We start from the raw sequence: 16,679 nt of genomic DNA on the forward strand, positions 1-16,679 counted from the left end.
GCGAGGATCAACATTAAGAAAGCAAACCTCCTCTCCACTTTCTGCCGCTTATGCCGACCATGAATTCCCAGCGCACTCGCCTCCCATGTGCCCAGGTCCTGGAGCCCTGTGACCGTCTCTAGGGCAGCGTGAATCGTTTGCCAGTAACTGTAAAGCGTCGGACAGTCCCAAAACATGTGCCTAAATGAGGCGGCAGGCTCCGAGCATCTAGGGCAGCCAAACACCCCCTCGGGGAAATATTTCTGCAACTTTTCAGGGGTTAGATATGCCCTATGCAGGATATGCAACTGAATGTTCTTAAACCGATAGTTGCGTGACACTTTCTTAGTGTATTCTAGAGCCCTCGTCCACTCCCTATCATGCAGAGGCCGTTGGAAATCATCTTCCCAGTGTTCCCTGAGGGTCACCAGCGTTGGACTCCGCAGGGCTCTCACTGCCTTGTATATCCATGTGACTAAATGGCGGCCGGGCCCCATCTGGAGTACCGCATGAGTGACCGGGTGTGAAGGGGGCTCCGCCTCAATCCCCCCCCACAGCCTACGGCAGTCCAGGAGGAGCTGCCTATGCTGCAGGAATTGGCCCCTGGGGAGCTCGAAGTCTCCGACCAGCGCCTCAAAAGGCTGCAGGCTCTCACCAGAGAACAACATCCCCACCTCTGTTACCGCGTGATCCGTCCACACCCGCATCATGTGCTCCGTATAGAATGCCCGTCCCCTGGGTAGCCCCACCAGTGGTATCAACGGGGAGTACAGGGGAACACCGCGGCTAAGTCGGTGAACACGCGCCAGACAGGCCCGCGCCGTCATGACCTGAAGGGGCCGGGAAGTCGGCGGTGCCGCCCCCGGCAGCAGCATGCGATGGACAGCGGGGATCGAAATCCGCCCGTCGCTGTGTGCAGCTCTTCGGGCGCCCTGCCCGCCGTCCACCGCGACACCCATTGCAACTGGGCAGCAAGGAAATACGCCTCGAATGAGGGAGCCGCCAACCCGCCCTGATCAAGGGGCAATTGCAGTTTTGCCAGGGCTATCCGCCGGCGGCCGCTGCCCCAGATGAGGGTCCCGAGCAGGGTATCCAATTCCCGAAACAGGGATCTCGGGGGAACCACCGGGAGATTGGAGAAAAGGTAGAGCAGGCGCGGCACCAGGATAATTTTCGCAACGGCTATCTTTCCCGGGACAGCCAGGTGGAGACCCTTCCAGAAATGGACCAGGGAACGAATGTCGCCCATCAACTTGCGGTAATTCCCCTCATATATGTCTTGCGGCGTATGATATAAGTTAACGCCGAGGTATCGGACCGCATGGGGACTCCACGAGATTGCATTGTCTCCGAGGCGTATCGGACCCTGGGGCACGACCTGTGTTAAGGGGTAAACAGTGGACTTGGCCCAGTTCACCCTAAGGCCTGTCACTTCCACGAAATCTTGCAGGATGCATGAAATCGGAGTCAGGTCGATCGCGATGTCCCGGACATATATGAGGACGTCATCGGCGTACAGTTACACTGCGTGGGTATTATCCCCTATCGGGATGCCCCACTCCACGCTCGCCCCTCGCAACAGGACCGCCAGCGGCTCCATCGCCAACGCGAACAGCAGGGGGGAGAGGGGGCACCCCTGTCTAGTGCCGCGCCGGATTGGAAAGGAGTCCGATATGAGAGGGCCTATGCGTACCCTGGAACTGGGTGAGGAGTAGCTGAGCCGAGTGTAGGCCAGCAGTTTGGGCCCGACACCCATGCGTAACAAGACCTGAAACAAGTAGGCCCAAGAAAGTGTGTCGAACGCCTTTTCGAGGTCCATCACCAGGCACGCTGCCCGAGGGAACCGACCCTGCACCTGGTCTTGCACGTGAAACAGCCGCCGGATATTCGAAGAGGTGTGCCTACCAGGCACGAATCCACTCTGATCCGGGTGGACAAGCCGCGGGTGGACCGTGGTGTATCTGTCCGCCAGGGCTTTCCCGTAGATTTTATAGTCTGCCGACAATAGAGTTATGGGCCGGTAGGAGCCTAGCTGAAACGGGTCCCTATCCGGTTTAAGGAGGGATACTATGACGGATTCGCACATGGAGTGCGGCAGGACTCCCACGTCTAGAGCTGCTTGGAACTGCGACTCTAGTTGGGGGACCAGATGGGACGCAAAAGTCTGGTAAAAATCAAGGGGGAAACCATCCAGCCCCGGGGCCTTGCGGGCGGCCAGCGCCTTCATGGCGTGCCGGATCTCTGGCGCCTTGAGAGGGCGATCGAGGTCCAGGCGCGTATCCCGGTCAATACGGGGTAGCTGGATACGGTCCAGGAAGTCAGCCGGGGCGGCAGTCAACCCCGCGGGTTGGGGGCAAGCGTACAAGCGCATGTAGTGCTCTTGGAAGGTCTTGAGTATCTGCCCCTGCGAGTACACCGCGGTGCCTCGGAAGTCTCGTATGGCCGTCGGGAGGCACGAATCCCGCTTTATGAGCCAGGCCAGCAGGGCGCCCGCCCGATCACCCTCCGAGTGGGCCCTAGCCGCGTATGCCACGAAATTAAACCGACGCATGCCTGCCAACGCCGCGGCGTATGCAGTCTCAGCACTGGCCAACGCAGCCGGCGTGGCCTTCGTAGGGTCCGTCTCCTTAGTCAGTGCGGCCAGCGCCCCTTCCGTCCGCTGAATGTCCCCCTCCAGAACCCGCCGGACTCCCGTAATATGGTGGATGCAATTGCCACGCATTACCACCTTAAAAGCATTCCATACTGCGGCTCGGGTGCTGGCGGTGCCAGCATTCTCCCGGAAATAATGACCGATTTGATCTGCTAGGGTTTGCCGGAAGACCGGGTCTTCGAGACTGTCCCTGGGGAGGCGCCAGGCTGGAACGGGGGGGTGTGGTGGGTGCCATTGCAGGGTGAGCATGTGGGCATCATGGTCGGAGATAGTTCTACCCAGGTAGTCAGTGTCTAGAACAGCTGGGAGGATGGTGGGAGAGCAAAGGAAACAATCCAGGCACACTCTGAGGTTGTGGGGTCTGGAATGGAACGAATAGAGTTTAGCGGTGGGGTTCCGGAGCCGCCAAGCATCTGCCAGGGACCAGTGTCTCACCCAGGTTGTAAACCGTTTCGCCTGCGTTACAATGGGGGAAGACGGGAGGGGCGGGTGAGATCTGTCCAGGGTTACATCTTGCACGCAGTTGTAATCAACCCCCAGGATCCATGGTACCTGCGCGTATGAGCCTAAGGGATTGGAGAGCGTGTCCCAGAATTTGGATTGGTCGATGTTCGGCCCATAGATACTGCCCAGTAAGACCGTCTGGCCGTCTAACCGGCCCAGAACCAGCACAAAGCGACCCTCCGGGTCAATTACGTGTGACACTTCCTGAAAGGGGACTCCCGGGCGCACCCATATGAGAGCACCGCGGGCGAATGCGGAGTAAGTTGTAGCATAAAGGGCCCCCCGCCAGCGCCTGCGCAGCTTTGCCACCTCCCCCGCCGCCAGGTGGGTCTCTTGCTGGAGTGCAACCTGCGCTTGGTGGCGCTTAATGTATGCGTAAACAGAGTACCGCTTGCGCGCTGTATGCATGCCCCGCACATTTAGTGTAAGGAGTGTAAGTCTACCTGCTTGCGCCATCGGGATCTGCGTCTAGGGCCCTTCTCAGGACTGGGCGGACGGGACCCCCCGGAGCCCCCCCCGGAATCGATCTCCTCGTCCCCCCCCCCTCGGGTCCGGCGCAGCGGCGTGGCATCGTAGCGACATGGGCAGGGACACAGTGCTGAAAGTGTACGTGAAAGGGGAAGGGGAAACTAGGGTGAGGCGAACGTAACTTGCCCCAACACAAGGGACCCATCGCCAAGCGCGATACGTCCAAACTGACTCCCAAATTGAAGGGGAGCATGAACCTGTTAAGAAAGGGGGGTCGGCTAACGTCTGCTGCAGGCTCTACAAGCGGGCTGTGCGCAAAAGCTATGGCTAGCCACTGGGGGAAAATGGGCGCCCCTGGGGAGGGAACTGAAACGCCAGGCGCGCCGGGCTTGCATCTGTGTGTGGTGGGGGGCTGCACCCCGGATTGCGAATGTGAGGCCCTCTACCCAGACCCAATCATATCAGGTCGTCCGCTGTCCGCGGGGTGACAGAGGGCAGGGCCCCCAAGTCCACCCCGGACTGTGTCGCCTCACTGTCCTCTTCCTCCTCTGACGTGAAGATATGGGGTGCCCGCTCCAAGTCCGTTGCCGGGGAGGTCGGGCACAGGCCCGCCGCCGCTTTGAGGGCCTGGCGCCGCTCCTGGACAATCTGCTCCAAGTCCGGTGACCCCAGAGTGCGTGACGGCTCCCCGGGAGTACCCGGGCGGTGCCTCTTCCGCGAGCGCTGCCTCCTGCGTCCCCCCGCAGCCGCTCTTTGATCTAGAGGACGCCCGGTCCTCCGGTCCCCGGTACAGTTGTGGTCTGCCCAGTCGTGCGCCTCCTCCGGTGCCATGAAGAAGTGTGTGACGCCGCCGTGGATAATCTTCAGACGGGCCGGGAATAGGAGAGAGTATTGGATGTTTTCGGCTCGAAGGCGCCGCTTCACCTCCAGGAAGGACGCGCGCTGGTGCTGGACCGCTCGTGAATAGTCGGGGAAGATCATAACAGTCTTATTCTCGATGCGTAGCGGGCCCGCCTGCCTGGCCGCTCGCAGCACCGCATCCCGGTCCCTGAAGTGGAGGAACTTGGCCAGCAGCGGGCGAGGTGGGGCCCCCGGCGGCGCCCGACGAGCCGGCACACGGTGCGCCCGCTCAACCGAGAAGTAGGCCGTGCGGTCCATCTCAGGGGTGAACGATTTGGTCCAGGTTTCCACGTATTCCACCGCGTCCGCCCGTTCGATCCCCTCCGGCAGGCCGATGACCCTGATGTTGCAGCGTCGAGACCGCCCCTCCAAGTCATCAACGCGTTCCTCCATGGTGGCCACGCGGCCCATCAAAGCTTGCATCGAGTCCCGGTGCGTCCCGGTGCGTGTCCACCATTGGTTGGATGTTAGCGACTGCTTTGGCGTTGTCCGAGACCCTATCGGCGAGCTTGCGGTGGTCATCTCGGAGGAGACTGACGTCCGTGGTTAGGGTGCCCAACTGCTGCTCCAATGAGAGTCGGGACTGTTCAATCGCCACCAGGACCTGATCCAATTTGGTCGACAAGGAAGGCTCCCCCTCCGGTCCTGCGGCCACCTGGGTCCCTCCACGTGCGCCAGCCTGGACCCCCGCCGCCGTCCCCGGGGCCGACTGCCCCGTCCTGGACTTGCCCATCACGGCCACCCAGAGGGCCGTTGCGCGCGCTGAACAAGCGCAGTATCCGGACTAGATGTGGCTGTGGCCGGTCCCGGTCCCCCCGGCTCCTCGCCGCCTCACGCCCCCAACCGGTGGCGTCTTCGGGCCGCGCCGCCCACGGGGCGGGAAGGGCCGTAGAGAGCAGAGCACCTGCTCGAGCGACAGAGGCCTCCCTCGGCGCAGTCACCAGTCCCCTGTCCGCCACGGCCAGCGCTCTCTTCGCCGCGTGACCCCGGGCCGGGCTCCACCGCCGGGTCAGCGTTCACTTGGAAGCCCCAGACAATCCTCGTACCACTCAGGGCCCTCACCTCCGTCCGAGCGGGAGCCGGGCAGTCCCCCCGGGCCTCAGCAGCAGGCGCACAGCGCCATAGAGCGGCTCAGCACTTTGAACGAAACTGCCTCGTGCGCCACTCCCCCGGAGCTCGCCGATCCTCCGTTCGGTTCAGTAGGCCGGAATACCACAGGCCGCCATCTTAGGGTCAGGCGGGCACCCTCGTAATCCGCGCCGGGGGCCTCCCCACGTGAGAGTCAAACCCCCCCCCGGGGGGAGTACCGCCACCACTCCGGACCACCGCAAGGGCCCACCTGCAGTCCAGTCGCCAGGGTCTCACGGCTCCGCCGCCCTCAGGTCCTCTGCTAGTCGCCTCACCTCAGCAGTGGCCGGCAGCAGCGATAGCCCACGCCGATCTGCGCCCTCAGTCTGCGCACCACACGCCGGCTCTCTCCAACTCTCAGCCTCGCCGGCTCTCTGACTCGTCTCCAGCCGCCACTGCACGGGGGGGGGGGGGACTCACGAGGAGCCCACCAGCACCATCACAGTCCCGGAACCCGGAGTCCCTCTCAGCCTCGCCCCCACATCAGGCACTCCGCCACCCTCGGCATGCATCAGGGGAGCGGAATCGCCGCCGCAGGTGTCCCGGTCCCGGTCCCGCAGGTCGGCAGCAGCGCAGAAGCGTCAGGCGGGCGCCATGTTGGAACCGGCGCCCGCTCCTCCAAGCAGCTCCCGCGTCCGGGGTCCGGCTCCGAGGAATCGCTCCGCCACCGTGTCAGTAGCGCTGGGCTCCCCACGTCCTAGGATGGCCCCATAGGGTCCGGGGCTCCCCCCAGGCAGGCCAGTAACGGGCGAGGGTAAAGCCCGAGCTCGGAGCCCTAGCAGGACGCATCCGTCTCGGCGGCCATCTTGGCCACGCCCCCTCTGACTACTAGAAGGTTGTGTGAATAATAGTTTTTTATCTTTTGTAAAAAGGATAATTTTTGTATTTTGTATGGAATATTTATTGTATATATTTACTTTTCCAACCTTTAAAAAGTCTGAGTACAGACGAAACACGTGTCAGCTAGATCGTGTGCTGGGAATCTTTTTTAAAAAAAAGAATTAATAGAGACAAAGATCTGCAAAATTGTTTAACTTGGTTTGGACTATCTGTTGGATCTGAACAACACTGATTGAATTTACCTTTTCAGAATCATTTGTATCAATAAGTGCATTTTGTTTGCGTCTTTAATTCATCTTATACTAATGTTGGACTGATAAATAGACGTAAGGGTGTGTGGTTAAAGCTTATACGGGTTTGATGGTATAGATGCAGCCTCTTCCAGAGGCACAAAGGTCCCAAGAGTATGGTAGCTCTAAAAGCAAAGATCAGTGACTTGAACTCTATCCTCCTGATTAGTGGGAGCCAATGAAGCTGTCTCATCTGAGGAGACATGTGGTGACGGGAAGGTACCCACCTAATCCATATTGCTGCAGAGTTTTGGATAATTTGTAGCCTGTGAATCAAGTATGCAAGTAGCACCATGTTGGACAGGCCACACGAAGGGCTTGCTCCCTCCCCGCACGACAGGGCCCGAGCTCCGGCCCACCAGGCATAACCCACGAAAAGCACCTGTACCCCGTCTCCCGACGGATCTTCTGCCCTCGGACCTCTACTCATCACGGGGCCCAGCCCCACCGGCTCCCCCGGCCGGTTCAAGCCGCCATCTTGGGCCCTGCACCACGAGGCCGCGTGGCCTCGGCCCGACCCTAACCCCGGGCCTGGCCGGCCCCGACATCCCGGCACCACCCTCCACCCCGGAGGTGAGCGGACCACTTGGCAGGTCAATGGGAGAACGAAGTGTCAAGAGCTCTTCCCCCGCCAGGTGCCGATCGCCTCCTGCTCCCCCAGGCGCTGGCTCCACCCCCTGCTGGGTGTCTGGACACCTTCATCCCGGGCCCTCCGACCTCCAAGTGCGAGGGTCCGGACATCAAAGGGCGCCTGCCCTATAACTGGGGCAACTCCGGAGCAGGAAGGCAGTTGTATCCTGGAGTCGAGAGACACCGAGAGAACTCAGCCTTGACGGACTACTGGCGCTGCCGTAGCCCGCTCTTGTGAACCATCGTCCTGCCTGCTGGCGCTGCCGCGGCCTTCTGCAACATCCATCCTCGTCGGGACCTGCTGGCGCTGCCGAGGCCCGTTGTAACGACCATCCTCACCGGGACCTGCTGGCGCTGCCGCGGACCGTACATCGACCATCTTTCCGGGACCTGCTGGCGCTGCCGCGGACCGTGTACCGACATCTCAACCGGGACCTGCTGGCGCTGCCGCGGCCCGTACCAACTAAACCACCAAGCTCGAGGATAGTGAGCTAGTCATCACCTCATCCGAACTACCTGACTGGTAGACAGACTGTCCCGCTACCCCTTACCCTGCTTTGAGAGACTTGAATCGAGGGGACCCCTGGGTCCAGACCTCCTTGTACCATTCAACCGTACCTTAAGAAGTGCTTATAAAGAACACTGAACCTTATCCGTGTGTGGTATCTGTCTGTGGGGGGGAAGTTACTTGTCTGTACGATCGCTGGAGACGGCTCTCCCCGGAGACCTCTCCTCCTGACCCCGGCCGACCCTCCCGGTCCGTCTACCCTTTCTAACATTGGTGGCCAGCGGCGCGATCCGAATCAACGCGTAATCGTACAGAGAGTAGCTCACCCCACGACAAAAACACGATGTCAGCCAAAGATAGCAGCTCCACCGAGAATTTCCAAATGGATAAATTAGAAGAATACAACCACCGCGAACTGAGACAATTCTGCATAGAACTTGGCATTGCTACCACCGGCCTGAGTACCAAGGATGATCTAAAGCACGCCCTAGAGTCGTGGACAGAAACTGGGGTCGCCGGACCCTCCGACCAAAGCAGCATCACACCAGAGGGGAACGCCACGGCTCCCGAGGAGCGGGGAACGGGCCTCTCGCAGGAGGAGATCCGAGAAAGAGAAAGAACCAGATTGCACGAGTTGGAAATGGCACGACTCAAGATGGATGGGGAACTCAAGTTAGCTGAACAGAAACTCAACCTCGAGCATATGCGGCTCCGAGATGAACAAGAAGAGAAGCAGAGACAGAGAGAGCTGGAGGAGAAAAAAATAACACTCGAGCACGAGCGCCAACTAGCGGAGATAGAACTTCGGAAACAGAATAAAGAACTGGGGGTGCCTGAGCGACCACACACCCCGGGGCCAATCGAGAAAAAAGTCCACATCCCCAAGGATGTTGTCCGCGAGTATGTCCGAGAAGACGACATACAACAGTGGTTTAAAGCCTACGAGATCGCCATGACCTCCCACCGGATCGACCGGAGTGATTGGGGAGCCGGACTTTGGGGGAGGTTTATCAACGAGGGTCGCGATGCCCTACTGCAGCTCCCAGATCACCAAATGTCATCCTACGACCACATGAAGGCTGCCCTCCTCACCCGCTACGGCCTCACACCCGAGATGTACCACCAGAGGTTCAGAGATTGCACCCGGATCCCAGGTACAACTTGGGTAGAATACGTGAACTATTTCAGCCGTGCCTTCGAGGGTTGGATAAAGGGGAGCCATGTCACCACCTACGAACAACTCTTTAACCTTATGGTATGGGAGCACCTGTCGAACAACTGTTTCGTCGAGCTCAGGCAGCACCTCCTCGACAGTAAGCTGACTGACCCCCGGCAGCTCGCCGCCGAAGCTGACCGATGGGAAAGCACCCGAGTGGGCCGGAGGGGGCCACACGAACAGAACAGAAGCAACCAAGGCCAGCACCGTCCTCGGGGAGGAGGAGGGGGCCAGGGGCGAGGGAGAGACGCCTTGCCAGCAACACCCGTGGCCAGCACCCCACCTCCGGCCGGCCGGGGCAACCCCCCGTGGCGTCCTGGGGTCCGAGCCAACGTCACGTGCCACCGATGCCAGCGAGTCGGCCACTACGCCAATGACCCGAGCTGCCCGCAGAACCAAACACCCAAGCCCCGCCAGGTAGCTGCCGCCGCCCTGGGGGAAGAGCGATCATCGGAGGAACCAGAAGAGTATGAGCCGGCCCAGCAAGAGTGGGAACCGGCCGCCATGGTCCTGGCGTGCTTAGGGGGAAGAGACATGGTCCCGCGGGCTCCCCTACCCGCTAACACCAGGAAATACGGTCAGTGGGTGACCATAAATGGACAGCGAGCCGAGGCCTTGCGTGACACAGGCGCCAGTGTGACGGCCGTCCGCTGTCACCTGGTGAAGCCCGAGCAGATCCTGCCGAACATTCTCTGCCCCGTCCGCTCGGCAGACAACTCTGAAAGTATGTGTCAAATGGCCTGCGTCCCATTCGAATGGGGAGGGGTCTCCGGCCTGTTGAAGGTGACGGTCCGGGACGATGCCCCCGTGGACTGCCTCCTGGGGAATGACCTCGAGAGTTCCCCGTGGGCCACCGTTGAGAGAAGAGAGCACCTGGGGATGCTGGGCCTCCCGGACTGGGCCTGCATAACCACCCGGTCCATGGCCGCCCGTGCCGTCCCTCGATCAGAAGAACCGGAATGGCCGGCACCTCCGCACCCGGTCGCCCCAGTAGAAGACAACGACAAGGCCAGCCTCCCAGACCCGACGACCGAAGGGGACGCGCAACCCCAGGACCTTCCTGACCTGGCTCAGTGGCGTCAAGAAGGGGGGCCCACCCAAGAACAGTTCCGCCAGGAACAAAAGACCTGTCCCTCCCTCGAGGGACTCCGCCAACAAGCCAGCGCCCAGAACGCAGGGGACTCCACCGGAACTCACTGGGTCTACTGGGATAACGACCTGCTATACAGCGAGCAAAGAATCGCCGAGCTGGGGGCCGGTCGAGTACTGGTGGTACCTCTCCGCTTCAGAGACTTTCTGCTCAACCTGGCCCACGATGTCCCCCTGGCTGGACACCTGGGCCAGGACAAAACGTACAGCCGCCTAGTGACCCACTTTTTCTGGCCGAAAATGAGGAACGACGTCCTGAACCACTGCCGATCTTGCCCCACATGCCAAGCCAGCGGGAAGAGTGGTCGGAAGCTGAAGGCCCCTCTGCAACCCTTCCCTGTGGTCACCACCCCGTTCGAGCGGGTGGGGATAGACATTGTGGGGCCTCTGGACCCCCGCACGGCACAAGGACACAGGTTCATCTTAGTACTGGTGGACCATGCCACCCGCTACCCCGAGGCGGTGCCCCTACGGACCGTGACAGCTCCGGTGGTTGGCCGGGCCCTAATGGGGATCTTCTCCCGGGTAGGCTTCCCCCGAGAAGTCGTCAGCGACCGAGGCACGAACTTTATATCCAAATACATGAAGTCCCTCTGGCAACAGTGCGGGGTCACCTACAGATTCATGACCCCCTATCACCCCCAAGGGAACGGACTAGTGGAGCGTTTTAACCGCACTCTCAAGGGGATGATTGGGGGATTGGAAGAGCCCCTCCGTCGCCAGTGGGATGTACTACTCCCGTGCCTCCTCTTCGCCTACCGAGAAGTTCCCCAGAAGTCCCTCGGTTTTAGCCCTTTCGAACTCCTGTACGGGCACCCTGTGCGAGGGCCCCTCAGCCTAGTAAAAGAAGGTTGGGAGATGGCCCCCCTAAAGACCCCTCCAGACGTCTTCAAATACATCCTGGCCCTCCGCAATCAGACCCGGCGCTTCAGAGAGATGGCCAAGGCGAACCTCGAGGCCAGCCAGGAGGACATGAAGAGGTGGTATGATCACCATGCCTCCTCCGTTGAGTTCGAGCCTGGACAACAAGTATGGGTGATGTCCCCCACCGAACCATGTGCCTTGCAAGATAAGTGGACGGGGCCCTTCAAAGTGGTCGAGCGCAAAAGCCCCGTCACTTACCTCATCGACCTGGGGACCTCCCGGAACCCCCTCCGGGTCCTCCACACCAACCGACTCAAACCACACTTTGTGCGCTCAGAACTCAGCCTCCTGATGGCTACGGACAGTGGGGCAGAGGAAGACTCCGAACCCCTCCCGGATCTTCTGAAAACTCAGGAGAATGACGGCTCCGTGGACGGGGTCCGGCTCTCTGACGCCCTCACTTCGGAGCAACGCCAGGGCTGCCGGAACCTCCTGCTGCAGTTCGCTACCCTGTTCTCCCTCACCCCCGGGGTCACCCCTTGGTGTTTGCACGACGTGGACACCGGGGACAGTCCCCCTGTCCGACACCGGGCCTACCGCGTACCAGATCGGGTACGGGCCTGCATACAGGAGGAAGTGGCCAAGATGCTCACAATCGGGGTCATCGAGCCCTCAGACAGTCCCTGGGCCAGTCCGGTTGTATTGGTTCCCAAAGCCGCTGCCCCCGGCACCGCACCTGAACTGAGATTCTGCGTCGACTACCGGGGCTTGAACGCTGTCACCCGGACCGACGCTCATCCGATTCCCCGAGCAGACGAGCTGATCGACCGGCTGGGGGCCGCCCGCTACCTTAGTATCTTCGACCTAACAGCGGGCTACTGGCAGATCGGCCTCACACCCAGGGCTCAGGAACGGTCAGCCTTCTCTACCCCCGATGGCCACTACCAATTCAAGGTCATGCCCTTCGGCATGAAGAATGCCCCCGCCACGTTTCAACGCCTCGTGAACCAGGTCTTGGCGGGGCTCGAAGAGTTCAGCGCTGCCTACCTGGACGATATCGCTGTATACAGCCGCCACTGGCCCGACCACCTCCGTCACCTCCAAGAGGTCCTACAGGCCCTCCAGCGGGCCGGCCTCACAATTAAGGCCGGCAAGTGCCAAATTGGCCAAGGGTCTGTGACCTACCTTGGGCACCAAGTGGGAAGCGGGCTGGTGGCCCCGCTACAACTTAAGATTGCTGCCATCCAGTCCTGGCAGCCCCCCGTCACCCAGACCGAGGTCCGAGCCTTCTTGGGGCTCACCGGCTACTACCGGCGGTTCGTGAAAGACTACGGCAGCATCGTGGGGCCCCTCACGGGTCTCACGTCCAAGAACCAGCCGAAGCGGATTAACTGGACCCCCGATTGTCAAGCGGCCTTCGAGAAGCTGAAGGCCGCCCTGTGCACCGCCCCCGTGCTCCAGGCCCCCGATTACAGTCAGGAATTCGTGGTACAGACCGACGCCTCCGACCACGGCATCGGAGCCGTCCTTTCTCAGTTAAACCCCGAGGGTCATGACCAGCCGGTGGCCTTCATCAGTCGACGTCTCCTGGCCCGAGAACAGCGCTGGAGCACCATCGAGAGGGAGGCCTTCGCAGTGGTGTGGGCCCTCAAAAAGCTCCGGCCCTATCTCTTCGGTACCCACTTCCGGGTACAAACCGACCATCGACCCCTGCAGTGGCTGATGCAGATGCGGGGGGAGAACCCAAAACTCTTGCGCTGGTCCATTTCCCTGCAGGGAATGGACTTCACTGTGGAGCACCGACCAGGCCAAGACCACGCCAACGCGGATGGCCTGTCCCGCTTTTTCCGCCTCGACGAAGAGAGTCCCCAAGGAGATGGGTGACTCTCCCCGCCTTCAGCTGGGGGGGACGCATGTTGGACAGGCCACACGAAGGGCTTGCTCCCTCCCCGCACGACAGGGCCCGAGCTCCGGCCCACCAGGCATAACCCACGAAAAGCACCTGTACCCCGTCTCCCGACGGATCTTCTGCCCTCGGACCTCTACTCATCACGGGGCCCAGCCCCACCGGCTCCCCCGGCCGGTTCAAGCCGCCATCTTGGGCCCTGCACCACGAGGCCACGTGGCCTCGGCCCGACCCTAACCCCGGGCCTGGCCGGCCCCGACATCCCGGCACCACCCTCCACCCCGGAGGTGAGCGGACCACTTGGCAGGTCAATGGGAGAACGAAGTGTCAAGAGCTCTTCCCCCGCCAGGTGCCGATCGCCTCCAGCTCCCCCAGGCGCTGGCTCCACCCCCTGCTGGGTGTCTGGACACCTTCATCCCGGGCCCTCCGACCTCCAAGTGCGAGGGTCCGGACATCAAAGGGCGCCTGCCCTATAACTGGGGCAACTCCGGAGCAGGAAGGCAGTTGTATCCTGGAGTCGAGAGACACCGAGAGAACTCAGCCTTGACGGACTACTGGCGCTGCCGTAGCCCGCTCTTGTGAACCATCGTCCTGCCTGCTGGCGCTGCCGCGGCCTTCTGCAACATCCATCCTCGTCGGGACCTGCTGGCGCTGCCGCGGCCCGTTGTAACGACCATCCTCACCGGGACCTGCTGGCGCTGCCGCGGACCGTACATCGACCATCTTTCCGGGACCTGCTGGCGCTGCCGCGGACCGTGTACCGACATCTCAACCGGGACCTGCTGGCGCTGCCGCGGCCCGTACCAACTAAACCACCAAGCTCGAGGATAGTGAGCTAGTCATCACCTCATCCGAACTACCTGACTGGTAGACAGACTGTCCCGCTACCCCTTACCCTGCTTTGAGAGACTTGAATCGAGGGGACCCCTGGGTCCAGACCTCCTTGTACCATTCAACCGTACCTTAAGAAGTGCTTATAAAGAACACTGAACCTTATCCGTGTGTGGTATCTGTCTGTGGGGGGGAAGTTACTTGTCTGTACGATCGCTGGAGACGGCTCTCCCCGGAGACCTCTCCTCCTGACCCCGGCCGACCCTCCCGGTCCGTCTACCCTTTCTAACACACCAGATATAGGCTGTTTGCATAATCCAAATGTGAGGTAACCAGAGCATGGACCACTGTCTTCCAGTGTTCCTCCGGCAAGAAGCTGTATGAATTTCCTTCTTGCATTAAGCAGAAGCTCGCGGAGTTTCAGGAGACAGCCAACGACGAGATCAAACACATGGGGAAATATGCGACTGCGCGCTCCTACGGAGAGCTGGACAGGCTGGACGCGACACTAGTTGGTATACTCAAACCCACAAGAACTTCAGACATGATCACGGATATAGTGGATGATGAAGGACGGACCCTACGTACTCCAGAAGATATAGTACAACAGTTTTGCAAATATTACACAACACTATGGAGTTCACAAATCCCGAAAGATAACGACGCACTGACTGACTAACTCACTTACAAAATTCTTGGTTGGCTCCGGAACATACATGTAATGTATTGTCTCGAATATGAAAAGCTATAACTGTAACACCTGGTCAAGATGTATGCTGTTTCAATTGACTTAATAAAAACAATAAAAATAAAAATAAAAAAAAACACCTCTCCCTGCTTGCACCTCGGGGGAACTGCTGAGTAATCACTCGATTGGAGCATATGAATGCTTTTTAACAGTTTTTGAAGCACCAAAACTATTTCAACGCAACCTCAAAAATACCACAGAATGCGACCTGGAACGAACGTATAAATGCCTTTTCAAACATACCCACAAAACAAAGGGGAATGAGTCTATGAATGGTTTTTGAAGAAGAAAAAATATTTAAACATGACCTCAAAAGAAAGAAAAACACAGAATGCATCCGAGCACGAACGTATAAATGCATCTTCAAACAGCAGATACTTTACTTCGAGGTCAGCACACCAATTACCACAAGCAGCGACAGGGAAGGGGGGGTTTTGGGACAGTCAAGAAGTGACGTGGGAGGGGTGGTGGAAATTGCCGCAAAACGCAGGCACTCTGCAATGATAAAAAGAGTGTGCACATTGAAAGGGAAATACAGTAAAGCTAGAGAAAACCGTAATAGGCCAATACTCATGTGATGTCTCCTTAACCAATCAGCAGCGAGGAGCAGAATTAAAGCCCACATAGTGAGTATAGCATGTCTCCAAAACGGTGCATGTGTGCTGCCTAGGCTCAACCTAAAAAGTGAGCCTATTGGCTTTTTTAAAGGGTGAGCATATCAAAATATATATATGAACATAAATGTATATATGAAGCAGATCTATCCTCTCTCTTCAAAAATCACAGATATTTGTAATCAAATGTATATTTCAATCATTCACACAATGCAATGTATATTAATAATTATTCTTATTAGAAAAACCTTTAATTAAAAAAAATTGTGACTCTTTTTAGATTGTTTTTATTATTGCATCCAGACAGAGGAGAGGTAAGCGCAGTGGAGGTAGTAAATTTGGATTTAATGGAGCTTGGCCGAGATGGTAATCACTCGGGGGGCCATAAGGGCATCTCTCCAGTCTTCCTTCTCCAGGGGACCCACTCATTGTTTCCACCGGTTTCTCAGATACACTGAGGTTGATGGAGAATTGTTAACTAGAGAACGATAGATCTGAGATACCCCTCCCTTCCCTAGATTTCCAAAGAGGAATTTATAGAACTGAGTGGAGTGTAGAGAATAAGTGTTTTGCAAGTCTTGAAAGGTGCATAGGTGTCCCCTCGACCATACATCTCACAGGTGTATGAAGCTGATCACGTCCCATTTCTGAAATCCTTCCAATGCCGCCACCTCCCTGAGCCAGGTGCCGTGCCACAAGGGTGTCTGTAGTGTGAGTTTTGTATCCCCTTGTGTGTATCGCAGTGCGGAGTGCCATACGAGTAGGGCTGCCCGAGTCACTGCCGAAAGAGCGTGGGGGATTGGGGTGCCATAGAGCATTGCATGTATGCGGGATAACCCTAAGATCCCTAGTTCCAATTGGTATGTCAGGTCATACCATCCTCCAGAGAACCAATCGTGTATCACTAGGAGGCAGGTGGCTATATAGTACAGGAAAAGGTTTGTCATCCCCTCGCCATACAGGGTCCGCTGACAGTGGGAAGGGCCATGCGTGGCCTAGAGTTTCCCCAGAGAAAAACCGTGGTCATTCTATATAAGTCATGGAACCATCTGTGTGAGAGGTGACGCGTGAGGTCTGGAGTATGTAGAGAAACCAAGGAAGCACCATAATTTTGAACAGGGAGATCTTTCCCAAGGGATTAAGGGAAAGGTATTGTCACCTGCTGAGGTCCTCTTTTGTTTTCTTAATTAGGGGAGTGATATTGAGTGACCAGGTAAGTTCCAGGAGGAGCCCCACCCGACTTCCCAGATATTTAAAAAATGAGGCCCGGTATGGGAATATGTGTTTGCCATTTTATTGATTGAGATCGGAGGCGGACCACTTGCGTGAGCCCCCCGGTATTCTACCTGTGAAAAATGAACTTTTATTGTGAAAACGAACCTTTTTAAAAAATTGTGCTTTTAAAATTGTGTTCCAGCTGATTTTAGTGTTGTATATTGGGGGGAACAGAG

Source organism: Triturus cristatus, chromosome 8, assembly GCF_964204655.1.
Source record: "Triturus cristatus chromosome 8, aTriCri1.1, whole genome shotgun sequence".
NCBI classification, from domain to species: Eukaryota; Metazoa; Chordata; class Amphibia; order Caudata; family Salamandridae; genus Triturus; species Triturus cristatus.